The sequence below is a fragment of the Fringilla coelebs genome, assembly GCF_963513975.1.
Source record: "Fringilla coelebs genome assembly, chromosome: 1".
In the NCBI taxonomy this organism is placed as follows: domain Eukaryota; kingdom Metazoa; phylum Chordata; class Aves; order Passeriformes; family Fringillidae; genus Fringilla; species Fringilla coelebs.
In genome coordinates, this window is record NC_140028.1 from 99,731,425 (window position 1) to 99,751,966 (window position 20,542).

At 41.3% G+C, this 20,542-nt stretch overlaps 1 protein-coding gene across 1 annotated transcript in view; it reads left to right on the forward strand.

Moving 5' to 3' along the window:
• EGFR (epidermal growth factor receptor) overlaps positions 1–20,542 on the forward strand; it is a 151,922-nt gene that overhangs the window by 86,632 nt on the left and 44,748 nt on the right. The window lies entirely within an intron of this gene.

Sequence of the window (20,542 nt, forward strand, 5' to 3'; positions counted from 1 at the left end):
GTAAAAAAATAAAACCACAAGGAGTTGAGATTGAGGATACATACAGAGAAAACCTTGATTAGCAACAGACAGTGACTGATCACAAGGAATACAGCCCTCCTATTGATGATGGGAATATTTGTCTTCCAGGCTTCTGGCTCTTGTGTACTATGTCCTCATTTAGACAGAGAGTGGTGGCAATGATGCACACCAAAAAAATTAACCAATAAATGCAAGATTATAATTTCTTGCTTTTGAGATGCTGATTCTCATTTGACCTCTAAACAGTGTGTTAAGACAGAGTTTATCTTTTTTGGTGCATTTGTTTCCCTGCATGATTCTGCCCAACTACAAGTGGCACTCAAGTAAGTACATGATAAACTATGGGATGGGTTACATTATAGGCAGCTTTATCACAATTTTTTAACTCACTTGAGCATCTCTTTTGAGGAGAAAAACAAAACTTAAAAAGTACTTTCAGGGTATGTGGTTCTTCTAAACAGCACTGGGTGCTGTAAACCTGTGTGTGGGGTTTTTGGAGCGTGGAGGGAGAGGCACCAGGACAAGATGTGTGTGCTGGGACAGGTAACTGGCCACACATCTCTCCCTCCTCTGACCCCCTTGTGTACTGTGACTACATGACCTGATAATTACATAAGCAGCCCTGTGTGATAGCCTCCCTTTCTCGCAGCACTTAAACCAAGGCCCTGAGAGTTCTGCAAAAATGAGCAGTATTTCATTTCAGTGGTGAAGACAGATGCTCTCACTTTCACCCAGGAGAGGATGTAGTCCCAGATGCTTTCTGTGGGGATAAGAGTGGTCACACAGGCTGTGTACTGCAGGAAGGTAGGACTGCCAAAGAAGTTGTTTTGACTGCAGTAGAGAAAATAAGATGTGAAAACCATTAAGGAAATATGAGAGAGAATTCAAAAGTGTGGCCCTCTTAGAGGATAATTTCATACTGGAAGGACCATTTAATCAAAACTCCAGATCAAGCAATTATCAAAGTTCGTAAAGTTATTCTCCTTTCTGCCATAACTTCCCTGCTATGAGATATGTGCTCGTTCAGCTTTGAATTCAAGGGGGTTTTATAGTGAGTGCTCCTTGGCAATAAGACAAACATACTAAATCTGGTTTTTCCTCTTGTTCGTAACTTTAAAAAGTGTGATGAATTTGGATTTAATTAACTGGATTGTCTTTAAACTGTTCTTTCTTGGTGCTGCCCATGAGAGTGATGTAGTTCTGGAATAATTTTGCCCCAGTCAGTGTCATTACTTCTGTTTTGATGTAGATGTAACTAAGAGCAAAATCTGATCTTCCCTGAGAAAGCCATCATCAACTAGTTTAAAAGGAAGAGTGAAAGCTCAGTGAGTTATAGAGAATATTCTTAAAGCTCTGCTGTATAAATCTCACAAATTTGCTTTATTAAGAGGAAAGACAGAGCAAATTCAGTTTAAAAAAAAGGACTTTTTATTTTGCAATTTTTTTTCAGTTCACTGAATTTTATATGCATTTTCAGAAAGTATACCAAAAGAAGCTTGAATTCTGTCAGATCTGGAGTGTGAGGTTCGTTTTATACAGGTACATGAGCTTTCATCCTTCCTCAGGGGTGAGAATGCCTTCAAATGCACATTTTTTCACATTCCCCTTCTGGTGCAGCTTGATCCCTCAGATAAATCAGTACTCACTGTTTATGTTATCACCGTGGAAAAGTTTGTGAAATCACAGATTTGGCAGCATGGTTTCACAAACATTCTTGAATAGGAGAACACCGTCTGGGAAAAGTGAAATGTTTTATTACAATTTGAGCTCTCAGATTTAGATGTCTGCAGTATCTGCTGAAAAACCTCCTCCCCCAGCCAAGAAAGATGGGAGCTAGACTGATCTGCCAACATTTATGGTATCATCTGATGGTCTCTTTTGCATTTTTTTTTTATTTCAGCCATAGCCTGGGCTAATTTTGGCACCATTAATACAAAATTTGGGTTTTTCTGCTCTAGTTTCTAGTGATTTTTTTAAACTTGAGGAGACAAGACTCAACCACATGTGAGAGTGGTGTCTCAAATCAGTAAGACTGTGTTACAGCTATAAACCCTGTGGGTCTGTCCCAAGGGACACAGTGGACGGGACAGAAGCCATCACCCCAGATATCAGAGCAAGAGGAGATGCTAGTGAGCAGTTAGCAAAGGATGCAGGAGTTGTTGGTAGGATGCAACATCCCATTGCTCTCCTGAAATATTTTGTTGCTTGCTGCTCAGAAACAGACAGCTGGAAAGAAAAACCCCAAAATTTGTCAGTAGCATTGCAGTGAATTTTAAAATGTTTTTGTCAGAGAGCCTAGAAAACAACTTTTTTTCTCCCTCCAATCTGGAACTAGTTCCCAAACCACTCTGTAAATAATACCTTTTAAAAAATCCATAATAAACAGAAAGTTACAGTTCTGGTCTTCTACTTATCTCCCCCTAATTTTCAATCAGCAATAATGAACAAACTAGTGCATATGGAAATAGAACTTTATTGCTCCCCATGACCTCTCTGACCTTGCCTGAGACAACATTTGCATTTGGCTTACTGAATAAGTTTTGCTTTTCTGGTAAATATTTGTTCTCTTTCGAAAAAAAGTCCATCAGGTTAATTGTGGTTAATAGTTAGCCAAAAAGTAACAGGTAAGTAAACAGAGCTTTACAAACAAGGTGTACAGGAAGTAGCAGAGTGTTTTCTGAGGCATCACAGACAGATAATTTATCAGGTACAGCTCATAGAGCTTCAGCAACACAGATATGACTGTCTGTTTTTTTTTCAATTATATTTCCCTTAAAAATTAACTTAGATTTAAAAGACCAGCCTTCCTGATTTCTCTGCAAAGGGCATGAATGTTAGAAATTTACATTAATTAAGAAGAAAATGAATCAGAGGTTAGCTCCAGGTTATATCAGGTTGGCTTTTGCTACCATGAAAGCATTATGTGGTACTGAAGACAGACAGGATGTTTACATGCACAGGTAAAAGGTACTGGCCAGGAGAGATCTGCAGGAAAGTAATTCTGAATGGAATTTCACAATCTTAAATCTTCACTGAGAGAAATGTATCATCTCCACTTTTCCAATCACTCTCCAGTCACAGCAGACCCACGTCAAGCTCCTATTATGTATGGTTTAAAAAGAGTGATAAATACTTTATTTTAAAAGTAAGCAGTATAATCTGTCATCAAGCAATCATGATTCTACATGTCTGTGCAATAAAATGAGGCCCCCATATTTTCAAGAAGAGAGGAGAGCCTTTAGAACCTTTATTCTGCCTTTGAGATCGTGCTCAGCTTCAGAAAGTGCTTTGAAGGAAAGGAAAATTAAGGTAAATAAAGTCAATGGAAAATAGTCTAAAGCTTTAGTTGTGTTAGCAAAGATCAGTTCTACCAGGTTGCCTTTCTTGGTGAGGTGGTTGGGTTCTTGCCTTTGTTTCATTTTGTGGAGATAATTACTAGCCTGAACTTCAGTAACCCAAGTAATGAAATGAAGTTACTGCATAACTTGAAGGAGGTGAAGTTTAGTAGCAGAGTTTAAACTTTGATAAAGAGCTGATTAAAGGGGACACAACAGATTGTATCAGAAAAGCTCTGGAGACAGGTATTTACTGGGTATCCTTAAGAATTGTTCCTGGGACGTGTCTAATTAAATATTTTCAATAAGGATCTTTGCATAGGTGTTTCTCACAGTGATGTTTCACAATGGAGAGCTGAAGAGGAAGGTTTAGATGGCATTTGAGTAGAATTGGAGAATGCTAAGTGGAATAAAAGTTAAAATTGTGCAGAATGCAAAAGTACATACTTACTCTGTTTAATCTGGAAGAATGGGGGAGCTCATGTGTATATCCAGAAAATAAGGATACACTGTGCAGAAAGTCCCAGAAGTGATAAAGCATTAATATCATTTACAACACACTGCCAAGCCTTGGCAGGAACACTGTATATAGTTCTGGTCCCCAGTTTAATGGAATATGGATATTAACTGGATGGATATAACAAAGGAAAATCAGGAAAATATGCTGGTTTATGAGACAGGGCTAAGAGAGTTGAATGAATCAAAATGAACTGTAACATGGTATATGCATTGGAAAAGGCAGTATCAGACTGGGAAGAAGCGACCTTAATGGAAAGAACAATGCAAGCACAACTTATACAAATAGTCTGAATGGTAAAGCCTGGGTTTAGGCTGAACATTTAGAAGCAAATTTCATAAATATCAGAGGGCTGAAGGTCTGGAGCAACCTCCAAGAGGCACAAAGGGCCCCAGTGCCTCCCTGGGGCTCCATGTGTTTCCAGAGGCCTGTGGCATGGCACAAACATGAGCACTGAACAGGGAACCTGTAGGAACATGGCATGGCCCTATAGGTTCTAATGGGTAAGAAATCTGCTTGTAGCTGTCACTGGTGTCATTCATTCCTATTACTCTCCTAGTTGTTTGTAAATTCATAAAGCACGTTAGGTCTTATTACAGCCCAGATGTTTGTAGAGAAATTTGATTTATGCTGTGTCCCTATTGAAATCTTAAGCTGTCTGCCAACAAAGGGACATTGTATCCTGTGCAGTGAGCATGAATAGTTCTGTTGGTTTGCTTATCTGTGCCCGCTGACTGCGGAGGGTCTAGCGACAGCTCACACCAGTGAGTCCTTCGAAAGCAGCTGTGCCTGGTGCTTCCCCTTCCTGGGCATGAGTGACTCAGCAGCACCCAGCTGTTAGGAATGGTGTGGCATGGGTTTCTGCCCTTGCAGAGGCAGGGTTTGAGCCCATCTGGCAGGCAACTGGTAGGGTTTGTGTGTGTGTGCAGCACAGCTGGGCTTGTTTGTCGGGTGGCTGGCGTTTCGGTGCTGATTCTGCCCACGCTGGCCGTGCTCTGCATGTAATGCAGCGATTGCAGTCCCCTTCCAGGAGGGGAAATACCTCAGGAGATGTCCATAGCCTCCCAAAGTACACATTCATGAAGGCACTTGGTGTGAAGGTAAAGTGGTCAGAGGAAGCATCCATTTTTAAAATCCCACACGAGTGAATCACTTTGAAATACCTCAGAGTTTTCAGGAATATTTGTAAGATTGCGAAATCAAAACACTTCCTGCAAGGAAGAAGAAGGCACTCGGAAAGCATATGTTATATGTCAAAGCCATAACTTTTGACCTCTTAGCCCTCTTGAGCAAGAGATTCCCAGGCTATTAAATCGTCTTTATTGCTCTGTCATGTATTTGTAGCACGTGTTCAGTAGTAAATATCATATCTCATAAGAGGCCTAAATAAAAAACTGTGCTTTCCTAAAAAATACCAACCACTAAAGAAAAAAAAACGAAAAAACCCAAAAAAACCCCAACAAACAACAAAACAAAAAACCAAACAGCCAGACAAAAACTTTTTCTATTTTCTTAATCAAGACAGGAGCATGACCCTAGATGAAAAACCTCTGGCGGAAAAATTCTAGACTTTGTTTTGAGTCATGGTATTGTGCCACAGAGGATAAAGTACATTTTTAAGTCACTGATAAATATGCTGACTACTTTTATTTAGGGACACACTGTTACATGATAGTGCTGAGAAATAATTAATGCACTAACTTGGGCAGTTGTCATTGCAGAACATAATGCTCCACATCCCCATGTAACTCCCCCACCCCCACCCTTTTTCTCCAGCCAATTGGTGAACAAGGAAAAAAAAATTTCACATCATAGCAAGGAAATAGTTACAGTATCTGGGTTATGTGATGATAAACTCCTGTGGAAATTGAAACAGGATTGTTTCTCACTCACAATCCACCCTGTGTTACTATCATACATATCTATAATATGTACTGAGTCTCTTCCTAGCTCACTGCGTCTTCAGCATCAGGATATTCATTGCACAATTAGTGGGGTATTTATTCATCTGAACAAAAAACCTTATTTGCTCTGCTTTAAGTAAAGCTGATGACATATATTCCTTGAAAATAAGTGAAGAAGAAATGGCAGTGCCTGCATAGGGATATTCCTGTAATCATTTTCATGATTGGAAGTGTTTTCTTGTTAAGGGGTCTGTGCATAAGCACATGAGACTTTATGGGAAACAGTGGTAGGCACTGTTCGTGCTCAGGGAGAGATGGGAAATTGGTGTGCAGTGCTCTTACCACCACTCTCCCACAGTTCTCACCTTTAAGTACTTCAGGTAGACTTATGGTGGCAACAAGAGGCCATGTTTTATATATATATATATATATGTTATATATAATTGTATGTGAATATACAGGGATGGGGTTGCAGGGGGTCAGGCAGTGATAGGAGGTGCTTTAAAGGAGTTCACAGTTTATGCATACCAGTGGTTTCCAGCATTGCTCAATATGCAAGCACCTCCAGTAGTTCTAAGGGAGATGGGGTACAGATCTCTCTAGCAAGTGTAAACCGGCTTTTCATTATTTAGCTTTCATAGGCATGAAAATAGTCCAGGGTCACCCAAGGTGGTGTTGAGCACAAATTGAAAATCTCTGGTTGAGGAAGCACATAAAATGATGCCTTAGGATGAATGAGATATTCTACTTTTGCAGTAGTAACCACAGAGATCTAATAGCATCTCTTTACTAAAAGCAGGCTAAAAATAAGCTTCCAGCGTCCTGTCTTAGAGATGTGCACATTTTGTCATTGCTTCTAAAATCCTGTTATTTCTCCATAAGTTTTCACATAATGGGCGCAGTGAAATGCTTTCCAACAAGAGACAGCCTTCCAGTTCTGTGGTATAGGGTTTGATTACTTATGGTCAAGTTTGAATCTAAAAAATTGCTAGAAACCAAAAAGAATGGGATAAGGCTTTAAGGCAGAATTTTCAAAAGCAGCAGTATCACCATCAGGGCTTCAGCAGCTTCATCTTTATGTGGTCACTGATCTAGGCCAGTGCAGATTTTCCACTTGATGAGTTTTGCATTCCGGAAGCGTAAAACTTATTTTCCCTTCCTGATGGAAAGCCGAATTTTAAATAAATGCACTTAAATGGAAAAATAGGACAGACAGTTTTGCATGCTTGAAGACATTAGATGTTATTAGGAACAGGTAAGAATATGTTTGGTGTTTATGAGCACCCCACATTTTTGGGTCGGATTAATTCCTCACAAAAGTGCAACTTTAAAATGGAGGTTTCAGAAGCCAATATTTTGCTGTGTCCCAGCATCTGGCAAAGCACATCAGTCACATCCTGTGAGATGCATTTGCAAGGGCTGTGGGACTCCTCCTTGGAACAATGGGCAGAGGGAAAAGCAACACCCTAAACCACCACATTTGAGTTACTCTGAGACCTACATTTTCTTTCCTGAGTTGTGTTAGTAGCACGTTATCTGGAATAGATGCACACTGCCAGAGCTTTTTCCCACAAGTATAAACGGCATTGCCATTTATTGGGAGAGTTCAGTAAAGCATAGCAGAAACTTTCCATAGACAGTTTTGAGACTTTAATGGAAACTTATTTTGGCAAAGCTCTGAAAGAACTCAGTAATTTCATTTATGAGATCCAAGAGCTAAAAAACACAACCCCCTCCTATCGGGCGCTGTCTCATAAAAGCAAACCTGGTGACAGCAGAGACATCCTGTAGCTGTATAACATAGCCAGATCAGAAGCTCAGTTTCCCCAAGGGGTTGCTGAACTCCTGTACCAGAACCTTTGGGGAGCTTGTGAGCTGAACGCGGCTGTAATGCATCTACCAGCAGCTGTTTTCTGTCCCTTCTAAGCCCATCTTTCTTTTTTTTGTTGTTTTTTTTTCTTATACCATTATTTTTAATGCCGTTTTGCATTCTGCTTAAATAGATGACATTGCTCCAAGGTACTGCAGCCCGGTGTGACTAAGTGAAGTCAATGCCCTCATACAACACTGATATCAATACAGTGATGTTGCATTTGGGGCAAAATGGGGGCTCTTGTTCCTTCAGAATGTTCCTTCATGGAGGCGTAGTAGGTCTTGAAAACTTTACTTCTCAGTGGCAAAACTTCCATCTTTGTTTGAGTAGTGCTGATCCCTCTTAAAGTGAGGATTTTCAACAGCCAGTGCTGATGGCCACCTCCCACTGGCATGCTGTATGATGATTTACATGCCAGACTCCTATTCCTACTTTGGAAAATCTGTCTAAATCTTTTGAAGTTTAGTAATGCAGACCTTTAGTTCTAGTATTGAGAACAGGATTGTTCTGCTTTATTTTTCCAAGACTGCCATACAATCCAATGTAGTACTACACAGTCCTGCATTCAACACTGCAAAGTTCATTTCCTAGCCCATGGAAGAAATAATTTTATTTGTTCATTATGAGTATTTGTTTCCACATTTTGGGAGGTGAGGATGAAGGCAACACAGAGCTGCTAAAACACAAAGCTGCTAATACACAAAGCTGCTCTGTTCTTCGGGGCTGGTAGCATTTCATCACTTGCAGCGAGGCAGTTTACTGGGCTCACAGGAGCTGCTGCAGCTCCTCCATGAAGTGATAGATAGATAGTGATTGAAGACTGGCAAATGCATCAAAGGCAGCCAGACAGACCTATGGCTTTAAAAACTTGGGAGGTGTCATTTTTCCCAGATAAGGTGGCTCTGGTTTTAGTAAGGCTTATCAGAAGATATTTCACAAGGCAGGGAGCCGCTTTGCAGTGGAGGGGGAGAGTTGACTGTGTGATGTGTCCATTTGCTCAGAAAGTGACCATTTTGCAATTTTGGAAACTTTCTGGGATGCAATGGCCAAGGCCAGATCTTTCTGAAGTTAATGTCATTTTCTGGAAAACAAAGTGTGATTGGTTTTTTTGGGACTGTTTTTTTCAGCTGAGGTACATAAATGCCTGCCTCACATAATTTTTTCCCCTCGTGGTTTTAGTACTCCATAAAAATCCTTAGAAGATTCAAGCATGCAAATTCTTGGAGTGATGGATCTCAAATCTTAACATTGCTTGGGTCTAATATCTTCTGAGGTTGCTACTCCACCAACCTTTCCTTTCGCTGAATTTCCACTAAAGATATGGGCTGGAGAAAAATGTGGCATCTCCAAGCAACACACAAGAAATATATTAGAATGTGATTTAAATTGTCTTGCTGTTCAAGAAACTTCTTCCCACAAAAAGCTGAAGTCAAGGAAGTGGGTTTCTTGGGCAGGTGCCTAAGAAGGTATTTTGGAAGGTGTAAGGCATCGTAGCAGCACTGGAGTAACAAACACGTACATGGTGTGTGTGCTTGGCAGATGAGCAGGGCCAATCCTCCTGCAACACTGCTGAGATGTCCCACAGCAGTGATGCTGGTGCTGGAGCTTGCACTGGGATATTCCCAGCTCTGTTTCCCTTTGTTTTCTTCTAGGAAACAAAAAAAGCCAGAGACCCGCGTACAGCAGCAAGTTTCCAAATTGTAATATAGTAAAAAGTAAAAGCTGATTATTTCTAGTCAGAGTGGAAAAAAAAACCAACCCAAACCCAATGGATGACAAAAATTCCTCCATTCATCAAAACTCTTGAGTGCAATCTTTTGCAGAAGAAACATTGCAGGAGCAGAGGAGCAGATGGGAACGGGAGCAAGTGAGATCAGTTCTACAGTCAGTCGTCTCTGGCTTTCACGTCTCTTCGTGCATTTCACTGCACTAGTAAAAAGTTTCTGGCATTTTTTCCCCCTCAAGACACTTTTGGCAAAGATAAGCACAGTGCAACCGTCTGCTACTGATAAAATTTTCACATTCTGTGCTGGAGCTTAGGTTGTAGCTGATTTACCAGCTTTTTGTATACAAGGGGACATTTATTCCCCATGTTCACTGAACTGATGGGGCAGTTTCTTTCTGGAAAACTTTTCTGCGAGGGGTGGAATGTGTTGAAGCAGGTTTGTGTCATTTATGTAAGGGCAGATTTTCTTTTAATCCTTTTCTGCATGTCATCTTCTCTATTTTCATATTTGTATGTAGGGGAGGTGACGTGTTTGATAAAGCTGTGTGTTGCTTTTCCTGCCTTGTTGCTTGGAAAAGGTCCTTGAGAAAGACCATCCCTCAAACATTAGGGACAAAGGAGTTGCAGAACCAAATTTAGCAGCTGCAGTCATCTTTATTGTGATTTGAAACTGTTCACAATTAAACAGCCACTAATTCTAAGTATATGTGAAACAATAATTTGACCTAAAAAGGCACACAGGTCAATGCGAGGCACAGTGTTTTGATAAACGTGAGGCTTCGTTTTTTTCAGAGAAAAAAGTTCTACTTACCCATTTTCAATATTTGTTATATTAGTCTTTTCAAAGACAATTTTTTTTTTTAAAGCCCACAAACAAACAAACATCAGAAGTTTTTTCTCTGTGACCTGCATGAATGGACATTATGATCATAAAAGTCTAAGAATGTTAGCAGGGCTTTATCCAGCATTACATTATATTTCTGGAGTTCAGATTGCAGATGTTCTGGGCTCTGTACTAAGCCTTGGAGCTTTTGCTTTGTTGAAAAGGGTGAAAGGACATGAGGAAGGAACCATGCAAATCACGAGATGGAAAGGGAACTTCTTTGGAGTTTGAACAGCATGGAACGTACTGTAATCATGCATTTCAAATACCTTTTATAGTGTTCAGACCTGTTTACAGGTCTTCACAAAACTGAACTCTGGCATTAAATGTGACTGAGATTCCCTATTGCTAAATAAGACCAGCTCTAAAAGCAGTCCACTTGCCATAACTTGCAACATTTATAGTAACAACGACTGAATTCAATGTTTTTTCTTCCCAGACTTTTGAAGATAAATTGTTCTTCATCTTCAAAACTTACCCAGGTGCTGTTAAAACATTTTGTGGCTTTTTAGCTGGGCTTTTAAAATGTAATTGTAGTTCTCCTCCTTCCAGAATAAAGGGTGGTAGAAAGTCTATTTACCTCATTTATTAAATTTCACACAGTTAAATTAAGTGAAATAAGTGCTTGATCCAGATCCCATTCATTTCAATAGCAGTCTTTCCACTGAGTTTTAGTCAAGGTTTAAAGGAAGATCAGAAGATGATCCTCATTTGCATCTAATATGCTCTTCTGCTATGCCTTTTAAACTTAAATATTACCAGAGGCTCTTCAAACCCAGCAGCATGTATTAACTTGCTTGCTTGTCAACATGCACAAATATCCAAATTTCGTCTGGAAGCCCTAGAGTAATTGTTAGCATTTATTCCCATGAATGCACAGTTGTTGAAAACAAACTTTTAAAGCTTTTTATCAGCTTGCATTTGTTCTTTGTAGTCAGTTGACAGGGCATTTGCTACAGTAGTAACTTAACAGTACCTTTTATTGTTTGAAGCGGTAAATACTGTTTATCTTAGTCCTGTCTGCTGTTTTTGTCTTGTTTTAGTCTTGCTAGAGAAGGTGACCTCATTCTTAAGGGACAAGACGTCCCGTAAGGAACTTTGAGGCATAGATCTTCCTGTAGCTCTCCAGCTTGACTCCACAGGAGGCTGGAACTTACTGTAGACCAGCTTGGGAGGAGGTGTTGGGACTGATGCAGCTGCGCAGCCCCAAAGGCTCGCTGCAGCATTCACCGTGGGTGCTGGCAGCGCTTCCCATGTCCTCAGCTGGCAGAACCACGCACAGAAGTGGATGGGGTGATCATGGAGGTGGGCAAGTGTACTTCAAGGCAGCAGAAGAAGCTTGTGTGGTTGCTGTTGTGTTTCAGCAGTACTCCACGTATGTTGCGTCTCTAGAGATGTCCATACGCTTATCTGGGAGAGCTACAGATATATAAATATATATATATGTGTGTGTTTGTGTGTGTGTATGTGTAATCATATATTTATTGGTGAAAAAAATAAGGATGTGTTGTATTTGTAATAGCAAGCTTTTAGTGTTCTACTTGGAATCAGCTGCAAGTGGTTTCTCTTGTCCTTTTTGAGCCAGTGTGTGAATGCTCACATAGAATTTACACCTCAGGGGATTCAGAAATACGTGCATGACAACCACAGCTTACTTCAACATAAGACTTGATTTAATATAAATAAAGAAAAACATATGACTTTTTTCATTGGAAGGCACAAATTGAAATATGCAGTTGCAGTGTCTCAAGAAATCCCACATGCTAAAGTGTTCATAGCGCAGTTTAATGCCTTTAACTCTCGTTTCTCAAGTTAACTCATTTTGAAACAATTTTAAACAATTCAGTGCTGATGTAACTAGCAACTGATCCCATATTTTCACGGCCGCACATCTTCAGTTTCTTTTTATTGTGCTATAAAATCCTGCTGCTTCATAGATGTTGCCAGAACAAACAACAATGAAGAATGTAGGGGTTTTTAGACTGTGGAACACAGGCTTATTTATCCATTGTCATCTACTTGTTTTCCCAAATATCCTGGTGTAGATCTTAAGGTGCCATAGCCCTGCCAGACACGTGTCCCCAGACTGAAGGCTTGGTGAGCTATCCCCATTGGGGGAGGTCCTTTGGCTGCTTGCTGTTGTGCTCTGTGCAGACTGTTTACACCACTTGCAGCAACACAGCAATACAAACTTCACCATGGATGCCAGGAGAACCATTCCATTTCTGTGAGCTGTTTCCCAAGGCCTGAACTCCACATGAATGGAGCTGTGTGACACTACTCACACTTCAGAGTTCTGCCCAGTGGATGCACACAGTTTTTTTGAGATGAACATAGTAGATGTGCTGGTATATGAAGCTGGAGGATGGGAAGACTGCAGCCATGGACTTCTAGCCTGGCCCTGTGCTACCTGACAGACAGACAGACCAATGCTTGGAGGAAACAAGCCACTGTAGTGCACAGAGCTGCTGGGACTGACACCAGAGTCTATTGCCCCTTGCATGGTCTTGTTGGGGTACACACAGTGCAGGGTAAGACAAACTTGCTTTGGTCAGTATGTGGATTTCACACAGCATGAAGATCACTCTTCTGAAACACAGGCATGGGCAATGCTTTCTCTTGGGGGATCCAAAATAAGTGGGATGGCAGAACATCCATCCTGTATAACCAATATACCACCAACTCTGCCTTTCCCCTGCTCCTTAATTTCCTCCTCAGTGGTTCCCAAAGTCTTGTTCCTTTCCATAGCACTCAGTGGTGTTTCCCTGCGCTGTACACCTCTGGAATGTCTAAGCTGCAGGTGGCATTTTGTCTTGAAGAGTCCCATTTTGCACTCTATAGCATCCAGCTTCAGTTACTCTGTTTTATGTAGGAAACAGTGAATCTAAAAATGGCCAGCTAGGGCATGAACTCATCACTTTGCCCATACTGATGCTGATATATTTGTAGAGCCAAGCTGATCACCCTGCTCTGTTGGGCTCCCATGGGAAAACTTCTTGGGAACACCTCAGAGTCCATGCTGACTTCCCGTAGCACAGTCAGTGTGGCTTGAGTTTCTCTAAATATGGTTAAAAAGCAGGGAAAGGTGCCTCTGTGGTTTTCTGCACAAAATTTGTTAAGTGTTGTGTCTAATATTTATAAACTATTCATTTATAAACTACTCATTATTTAAGTTCACTGGTTATTGCACTTGTAATAGAGCTGGCCTTTTAACTTTGAGCAATAGCTCAAAAGAGAAAGCCCCATGCAAGCTCTTAGTTACCTTTGTGGCAGCCTCTCCACAGAGGGTGTGAGTGGGAAGAGCAACCCAACAGCAGCACCCCAGCTGCTGGGGAGGACATCCTGGGGAGCTTGACTTTCCAGCCATCATTCTCAATAAATAGCCTGCAAAAGTCAAGGCAAAATCCTAGTGCACTAGTCACTGGCCATGTGTCAGGGACATGGGCTGAAATGTAGCTTGCAGAAGGGCTGAAGCCTGAGGGGAGCATCCTGGTAGCACTGGGAGTGAGTGGGAGCTGCCCCAGGTGGAGCTGCTTTGCAGGGAGAGGAGAGCTCTCCAGGGCAGAGGCCACCACCCTCGGGGCATGCTGGGGCACCACCAGGGATTAATGCCAGTGCCTGCCTCCCTTCCTTCAGCATTTTGCCACTGATGGACCCAGTGGATCTTGGTTTCTCCCTCTAGTCACCTCATATTATTCCCAAGTCTTTTTCAGGGCAACTGCATCGCAGGACCCCATCTTCTGCCTACTATGTGTTCTGCAGTCTTTGATGTAACACCTTGCCTTTGGCTGTAGTTCATGTAATGTTGTTCAGGGAGCTTATTTTCCTAAATTATACAAACCAACCTGTGCAGGTCATCTGTCCCTCTTTGTTAATTAGAACTCCAGCAATGCTTGTGCCATCTGCAGGAATCCTCAGCAGTGATTTGAAGTCTTCTTAGAGATCAGTGACAAAACCACAGGAAGAAAACTGAGCTAAACTCAGATTATCTTTCAGTACCTCAGTGGAAGTATCCTCTCTCAAAATTCCCATCTATTATTCACCTTTGGAAATCAACTTTTCCTCAAACTGTAGAAAACTGCAAGGTGACAATTCCCGTTTCTTTCAAATTTTGCTTGTATTTACAGAAAATATCTGTATCAACAACAGTTTTACCCTAAGACATTCAGAGGGTAAAGCTTAAATCTGGGTTAGTCCATCCTGTCCATTTACTTGCTCCAAATTTATACCGGTATCAGCAAGAGAAGAATTTAATCCCCCGTCCAGTTCACATTGAAGCCAGTGGAAAGACTGATTTCAGCACATCCTGGTCTGGCCTTAATCTCTGGAGGATTAATAAGCATACATGCAGAATTAAATAATGGCAAGAAGAAAAATAGAAATATTAGTAAATTATACTGGGGAGGAAAAAAAAGCACCCTGGGGAATTAATGAGATTGAATCCCTTGTTGTCAGAAATACTGTGACTTTGGTGAGGTCTTCATCCAGAAGCAAGTTGATTTGTATGTGATTATTTGTTCTTTCAGGCAAATGCACTCACCAGCAAACAGACCATCTGTCATGATGCCTCCATCCTTTGCAATATAGGATGTGACTTTTGACGTTAAAGGGCAGGTCTCCACTCCTAATTGGAGTCATGAAGAGAAACCTAAAATTACATTTATCTGGAAAAGTTGTTTTTGTCAAGTAAATAGAAATAAGAAACCATCTGGGAAAGCTTTCCCTCCAGGCTTATTCTTTTTCTCCACTAGGGTGTTGGTTTTGGTAATCTTTGCAATTACAGTTTCCATCTAAGTATTTTTAAGAGCTCTGTCATTGTTTTGGTCCCAATGTGTCTAAAAGTTGGAATTAATCTCAGCAACTGCATTACTCTAAACCACACTGTTTGAGCAAGAACTTGCTAAAGCCACATGAGGTTGTTTTTCATAGTGTTTTAAATTAAAGTATTTGGATATGTGCAAAATCATAATCTTCTGCAGAAGAATTTCCAGTGCCCGAATGTTGCTGTCATTAAGCTGAAACTGGACTTTTTAGGCATTGTATGGGTTTGCAGACACTGTTCTTAAGGGAAAACATGTGCCAGCATGTGAACACTGTTTGTGCTCCTCACCTCTTTCTAGCTTTCCTTTCCATAACTTCCCATGGCACATTGCAGCAGATTTGGTTTTCCTTTTGTGTCACATAACTTTTCTCCCTCTTGAAATTCTTACTCAGTGAAACATACTCAGTAAACATACTCAACCCAGCAATACTGGGTAATTTCTCCATCCCTTCTCTGTAGAGCTGAGGAACTTATAAGAAATGCTTCTATTTGAGTGATTGATTACATAAAATGTAATGTCACTTTCTTATTTCAACCTCTGATATTTCATACCATGTTTTCTTTAGGGGAAGCATTGCATGGTTCTTTGTCTTTCTAATAGGTTAATCATGATGACAAATGTCCTGTCTGTTCTAGTACTTTGTTGTAAGCTAAATATCATTATTTTGATGACTTGACAGCTAGTAAGCTGCACTTTGCTGGGTTCCACTGCAGGTTATGTGGATCCATTTGGTAGCTTTAAGGGTATGTTTTGAAGGTGGTTAAAAAATACCTGATATAGAGGACCTGCCCTTAGAGCTGATCTGCATATTTATGCTTAAATGGCAAGCATCTTCATTTAATTTCAGAGGGCCTATTAGATGAAGGTCCGCATGAAGGGGAAGCAGTTTTTCCCCAAGGAAAGATCATGGAGATGCAGGGTAAGGCCAGGATCCCCTCTGTGTTGTGCAGGAGTTACCCAGGGGATACAGTGGGCAAAGGTTGGGATGGTGTGATTGCTCATACAGACCCAAATTGATCAGTATTTCCTATAAAGTTATTCCAGTTCACTGGGAAGGTTTTTCCCCCGCACTCTGATGAAGGTGTTTGGGGTGTGGGCAGCACTGATGGTAGCACGCCCAGTAGTAGTGTTATCTCCCCAGGCATTCAGTGGCAGCTTTCTATCCCAACCAAGCACCCAGCAAGGTACTGCTCTTCCATTAAGTACCTAAAAACAATCAAAAGTGAAAGTACTGCTAATGAGTGAGGAGAGAGGAACATTTATAAATACACTGTCAGATTAAACAAATATCCCTTACCTACAAGTTTTGTGTTATTGTCAGTAATGGCTAGAAAACATGCAAAAGTACATTAATTTATCATGCTACAGCATATATAGTTATAAGTGACATATGAAGCATGGAAATGGACTTGCATATCTCTGAAATTGCCTGTGTGAGTTACTATTTTGATGTAGGGAGACTACTGCTGAAAGGGAGACTAACGCAGGCTAAGCATGGATAGAATCGGAGGGTGATTTGGGGATAGGTGATAATTTGGCTTCAAAGCATTGTCTGGGCTTTTTCTCAAGTCTGGGGCAAATATGTGTGACAGACTTGGGATGTCAGTAATCAGAGATTTTCTGGGGAAAAGATGAAAACAGATTTTACTTGTATCAATTGCTGCAGGGACCATTTTGTTTAATCTGAGCTTGTATGGATTTCGGATAATATTGTCTCTTAGCATTACAGCTGTATGGATGCCCTCTGTCTCTCTACCATCACTTGAGGAAAATGCCATTTAGGAAATGCTTTGGTTTCATGCTACTACTTCAGGCTGCACAAGAAAAAAGTGGCCAAGGAGCACAGTGTGGCAGAGGGTGAACCAGTTTGCATCCCCTAGAAATGCTCCTGTAAGTCCAAGTTTGAGGCAGAGAAGGGGAGGAACAGGCATGTCTGTGGACACACAGAAGGTTTTAGTAGCCAGGACAGCCAACCCTGCCCTTTTCATAAGCACTAAATTCAATGACTTTGCATTTGTCAGTATAGTGTGCCTCTTTCCTGAGCCCATTGATTACTGCTGCCTTATACAGCACCTGACATATGGGTCGTTTCAGCAATATCTAAATTTTTGTAGGGCTGTCTGTCAAGGTAATGCTGCAACTGATTCAAGATCAACATCACTTTGGCATTTAGGAATTGCGGCATATGAGCTAAAATCTATATCACAGAGAATTTAAATGCTTCAGGGCCATAATCCCATGATGCTGTCCTGCATAATTCTGGGTTGCCCCCATGTCATAGAAGTGGTGGCTGGGGCACTAAGGGCCCAGCAGATCACCCTGGCTGGGATAGGAGAACCCTGCACTCCCAGCATGCAGCCCTGCTCTCAGCACTGCCACAGACAGCAGCCTCTTGGGACGTGCCCTCTGTGTCAAAACTTTCCAGACCGGTTGTGTTTTTATTATATTAACATCACAGATAAAAGCAAAGCTTTCGTCTTTCAGGGATCAGCCCATGCCCTGAAGTTCAGTTCTGGATCTTGGCTTCTCTACTGGTCAGGGATGTTCTTACCCTGAATGTTTTACTCTCCCTTTTAGCTGAAATGTGTAAGTGCCCATGCAGAACATATATTATACGGTACATGCTACCATAACCTCCAGCAGCACCCTGCAAGTATCCATGCCCACCACTGGCTCCTGAACTGGATAGTGCTGGCTTTGCTACACATTGAAACAAAATTTTGTAATGAATGTATTGCATGGGGCATTAGAATCTGTCCTTTAGAGGACAAGTACATTGAGTTCAATAGAGGTTAAATCGTAATAAATTCCATGCACTCAAGCATGCACATCCCACTTAAAACTCTGCGGAGCAGGGCGAGCACCTCATTGTCTGTGCTTTAGCCTCTGGCCGGAGTGGCATTCACACTGTGATATTATATACAGATAATTAGAGCGTGTATCTTTTCAGAACAGTTTCCATAAGCAAAGAAATTGCAGGAATGGTGTTATCAGATACAAGCAGGCCATTTTATTTTCTTTTCAAATGTTCTAGTTGGAAAATTATTCTGCGCTGTTGCCTGAGCTCAGTAATACTGCTGCAGGGATTTACCTTGTTTTGTTTGATTTGGGTTTTATTTGCTCAGCACATACTGCTTATGACCCAGGTTCTCACTTGGTAAATACTGGTGTGATGAAGTTCACTTTGTGGATGTACTTAGATCCCTTATATCTCTCAGCACAAACAAAAATTTGTGCAGGAGGGAGAAAGCTCCGCTGAGGTGTTCTGGCTGATACTCTGGCGGCTACACACTGTTGATTTCTTAACAGAGGCAGCCCTCTTTATTCTGCTCTCCAGATCATAACTAACATCTCATCTCAGCTACTCTTTACCGGATGGAGCATGTGATGAGGGGACCAGTGCTTTTGCATGATTTTGGTGGAGAGCTGCCAAAGTGCTCTCTGCCCACAGTACAGGGGAAAAAAGTAGGTCTTGGGAGACCAAGCTGAAGGCTTTTCAGAGCTTGCTATGTCTGGCTTTCCCTCTGCAGCTTCACAAGCAGGGGAGTTCTTTGTCTTGTCTTGCCTATTTGCTTCTGCCTCCTTGCTCTGTCCTCTGAGCTGTTTCCAATGCATGGAGCACCATGGTGAACCACATCAACAAGCTTTCCTGAGCTAAAAATACCCTCTGTCTAATTATTTATTTATTGTCCTATATTATTTGTAGCTTGGATCAACTCTTTGACATGATTCCCTGAGAGGTCCCATGGGAGAGGGAGAGGGAGAAGTGCAAGAGTAACCATGCCCTCTGACTGCTGCCTCAGTCCTGAAGCAGTGAAAAAGTCTGTCTTTGTCAAGACAGCTGGCCCAAGTTCAGAGCTCCAGCACTTGTCTGATCCCAAGAGAAGCACATTCAAATGAGTGCAGTTTGTCTTGGGGGTTGTTTCAGCAAGCTGGGCTGTTTTCTTGTGTGATCTGACCGGTGCCAAGCAGCATAGAGTTGGTCAAGGGCACAGGCGGCCAGGAGGATGCCACCAGGGAAGCTCCTCCTTCCAGCCATCCTTTGGTTCAGGCATAAACACTGCAGTTTTTGCACTGGGCCTGTCTTGAGTAGTGGGGCAGATCTCTGCTGGTAACCTCAGAGATGCAACAAGTGCATCAGGTACATTTGGGGACCCTGAAGACCACAGCAGGATGACTTACCTTTTTTTTTATTTCTGTGAGCAGGCTAAACTGCACCTGCTCCTGCACTGTGTTGGAGTGTTTTCCAAAATCACACGGTTCTAAAGATCAGATAGGAGATGCCTAAACTGAGCATCCAAGCTGAGGTTTTGAACAGTCTGAGAATCTGTAATTACTGGTTTTTCCTTGGTTGTAGGATAACATTGCTTAAAATTCAAGATGCCCTCTGGGATGACTCCTTTACCTTTCCAGTCAGTTCAAAGACTCTTCATCCCTGTCCCCAAGAGCAACACATTTTCCAGAGCAGACTAGCCATATGACTTTACTTTTAACTTTCAAAATGTGACCACTCCATGCAACAAAAACCTACCCATGACTCTGATAGTTTGTGGTCCTTGTACTTGAAGCAGACATCAAATACAGATTTGAAGTATGAACACAATGCAACAGTTGAGTTTCAAACTGGAACAGAAGCTAAAACAGAAAATCCCACTTACAATTTCTAAAGCAAGTGTTAAGAAATTCAGAAATTCAAAATATATAAAAAGGGTCAAGCAGCTTAGATGATGTACTCACAGCCCTTCACAGTGTTCCCATTTACCAGCAGTTGCTGCTCTGATTCCAAACACTATAATGTTTCTCTAGATGTGTAATGAGAAATAACTGAGGAATGTGAGTGAGCAGCCTTGCTTTAAACATGGTCCAGAGTATTTAATCTGTTATCACTGTAACTCCTAATGCTGATGATTGTACTGAGAAGTACCACATGTTCAGTGAATAGTTTTGATGATTGGTCAGTGTGTTTTTATCACTGTCATTACACTGTTTCTCCTACTAATAAAGCATCAGTTGTTCGGTAAATCTTCAACAGGTGTTGTCTTTTGTTAGTAGAACTGAAACATATTTCCAGCTTTCTCAAGAGTCTTTGTTATTTGCTTTGCAGCACCCCAGTTTGTGATTGGTGTTTCTGTGAATTATGGCTCTACAAAAGTATCATTTCATGTATTCATTTCTCCAAGTTTAACCAGTATAATTCTTTCAGTATGGAAAGCTCTGCAGTCAGGCTGGGGTTGCATTATGCAAACAATGAGATAACAGCTTCCTTTTGCTCCCACTGAAGAGTAAAGTGCAGCTGAAGGAGCCCCTGGAAGGGGTTGTGAAGCTTTTTACCACATTTTGTTCTATATCATTCTCCTTTGCTCTGTATTAGCATAACTGAGAGATGTGTTCATTTGACCCCTGTGGGGATAGCGCAGGGAATGACTGTATGAGTACAGAATTTTTCAGGGTTGTGTCTGG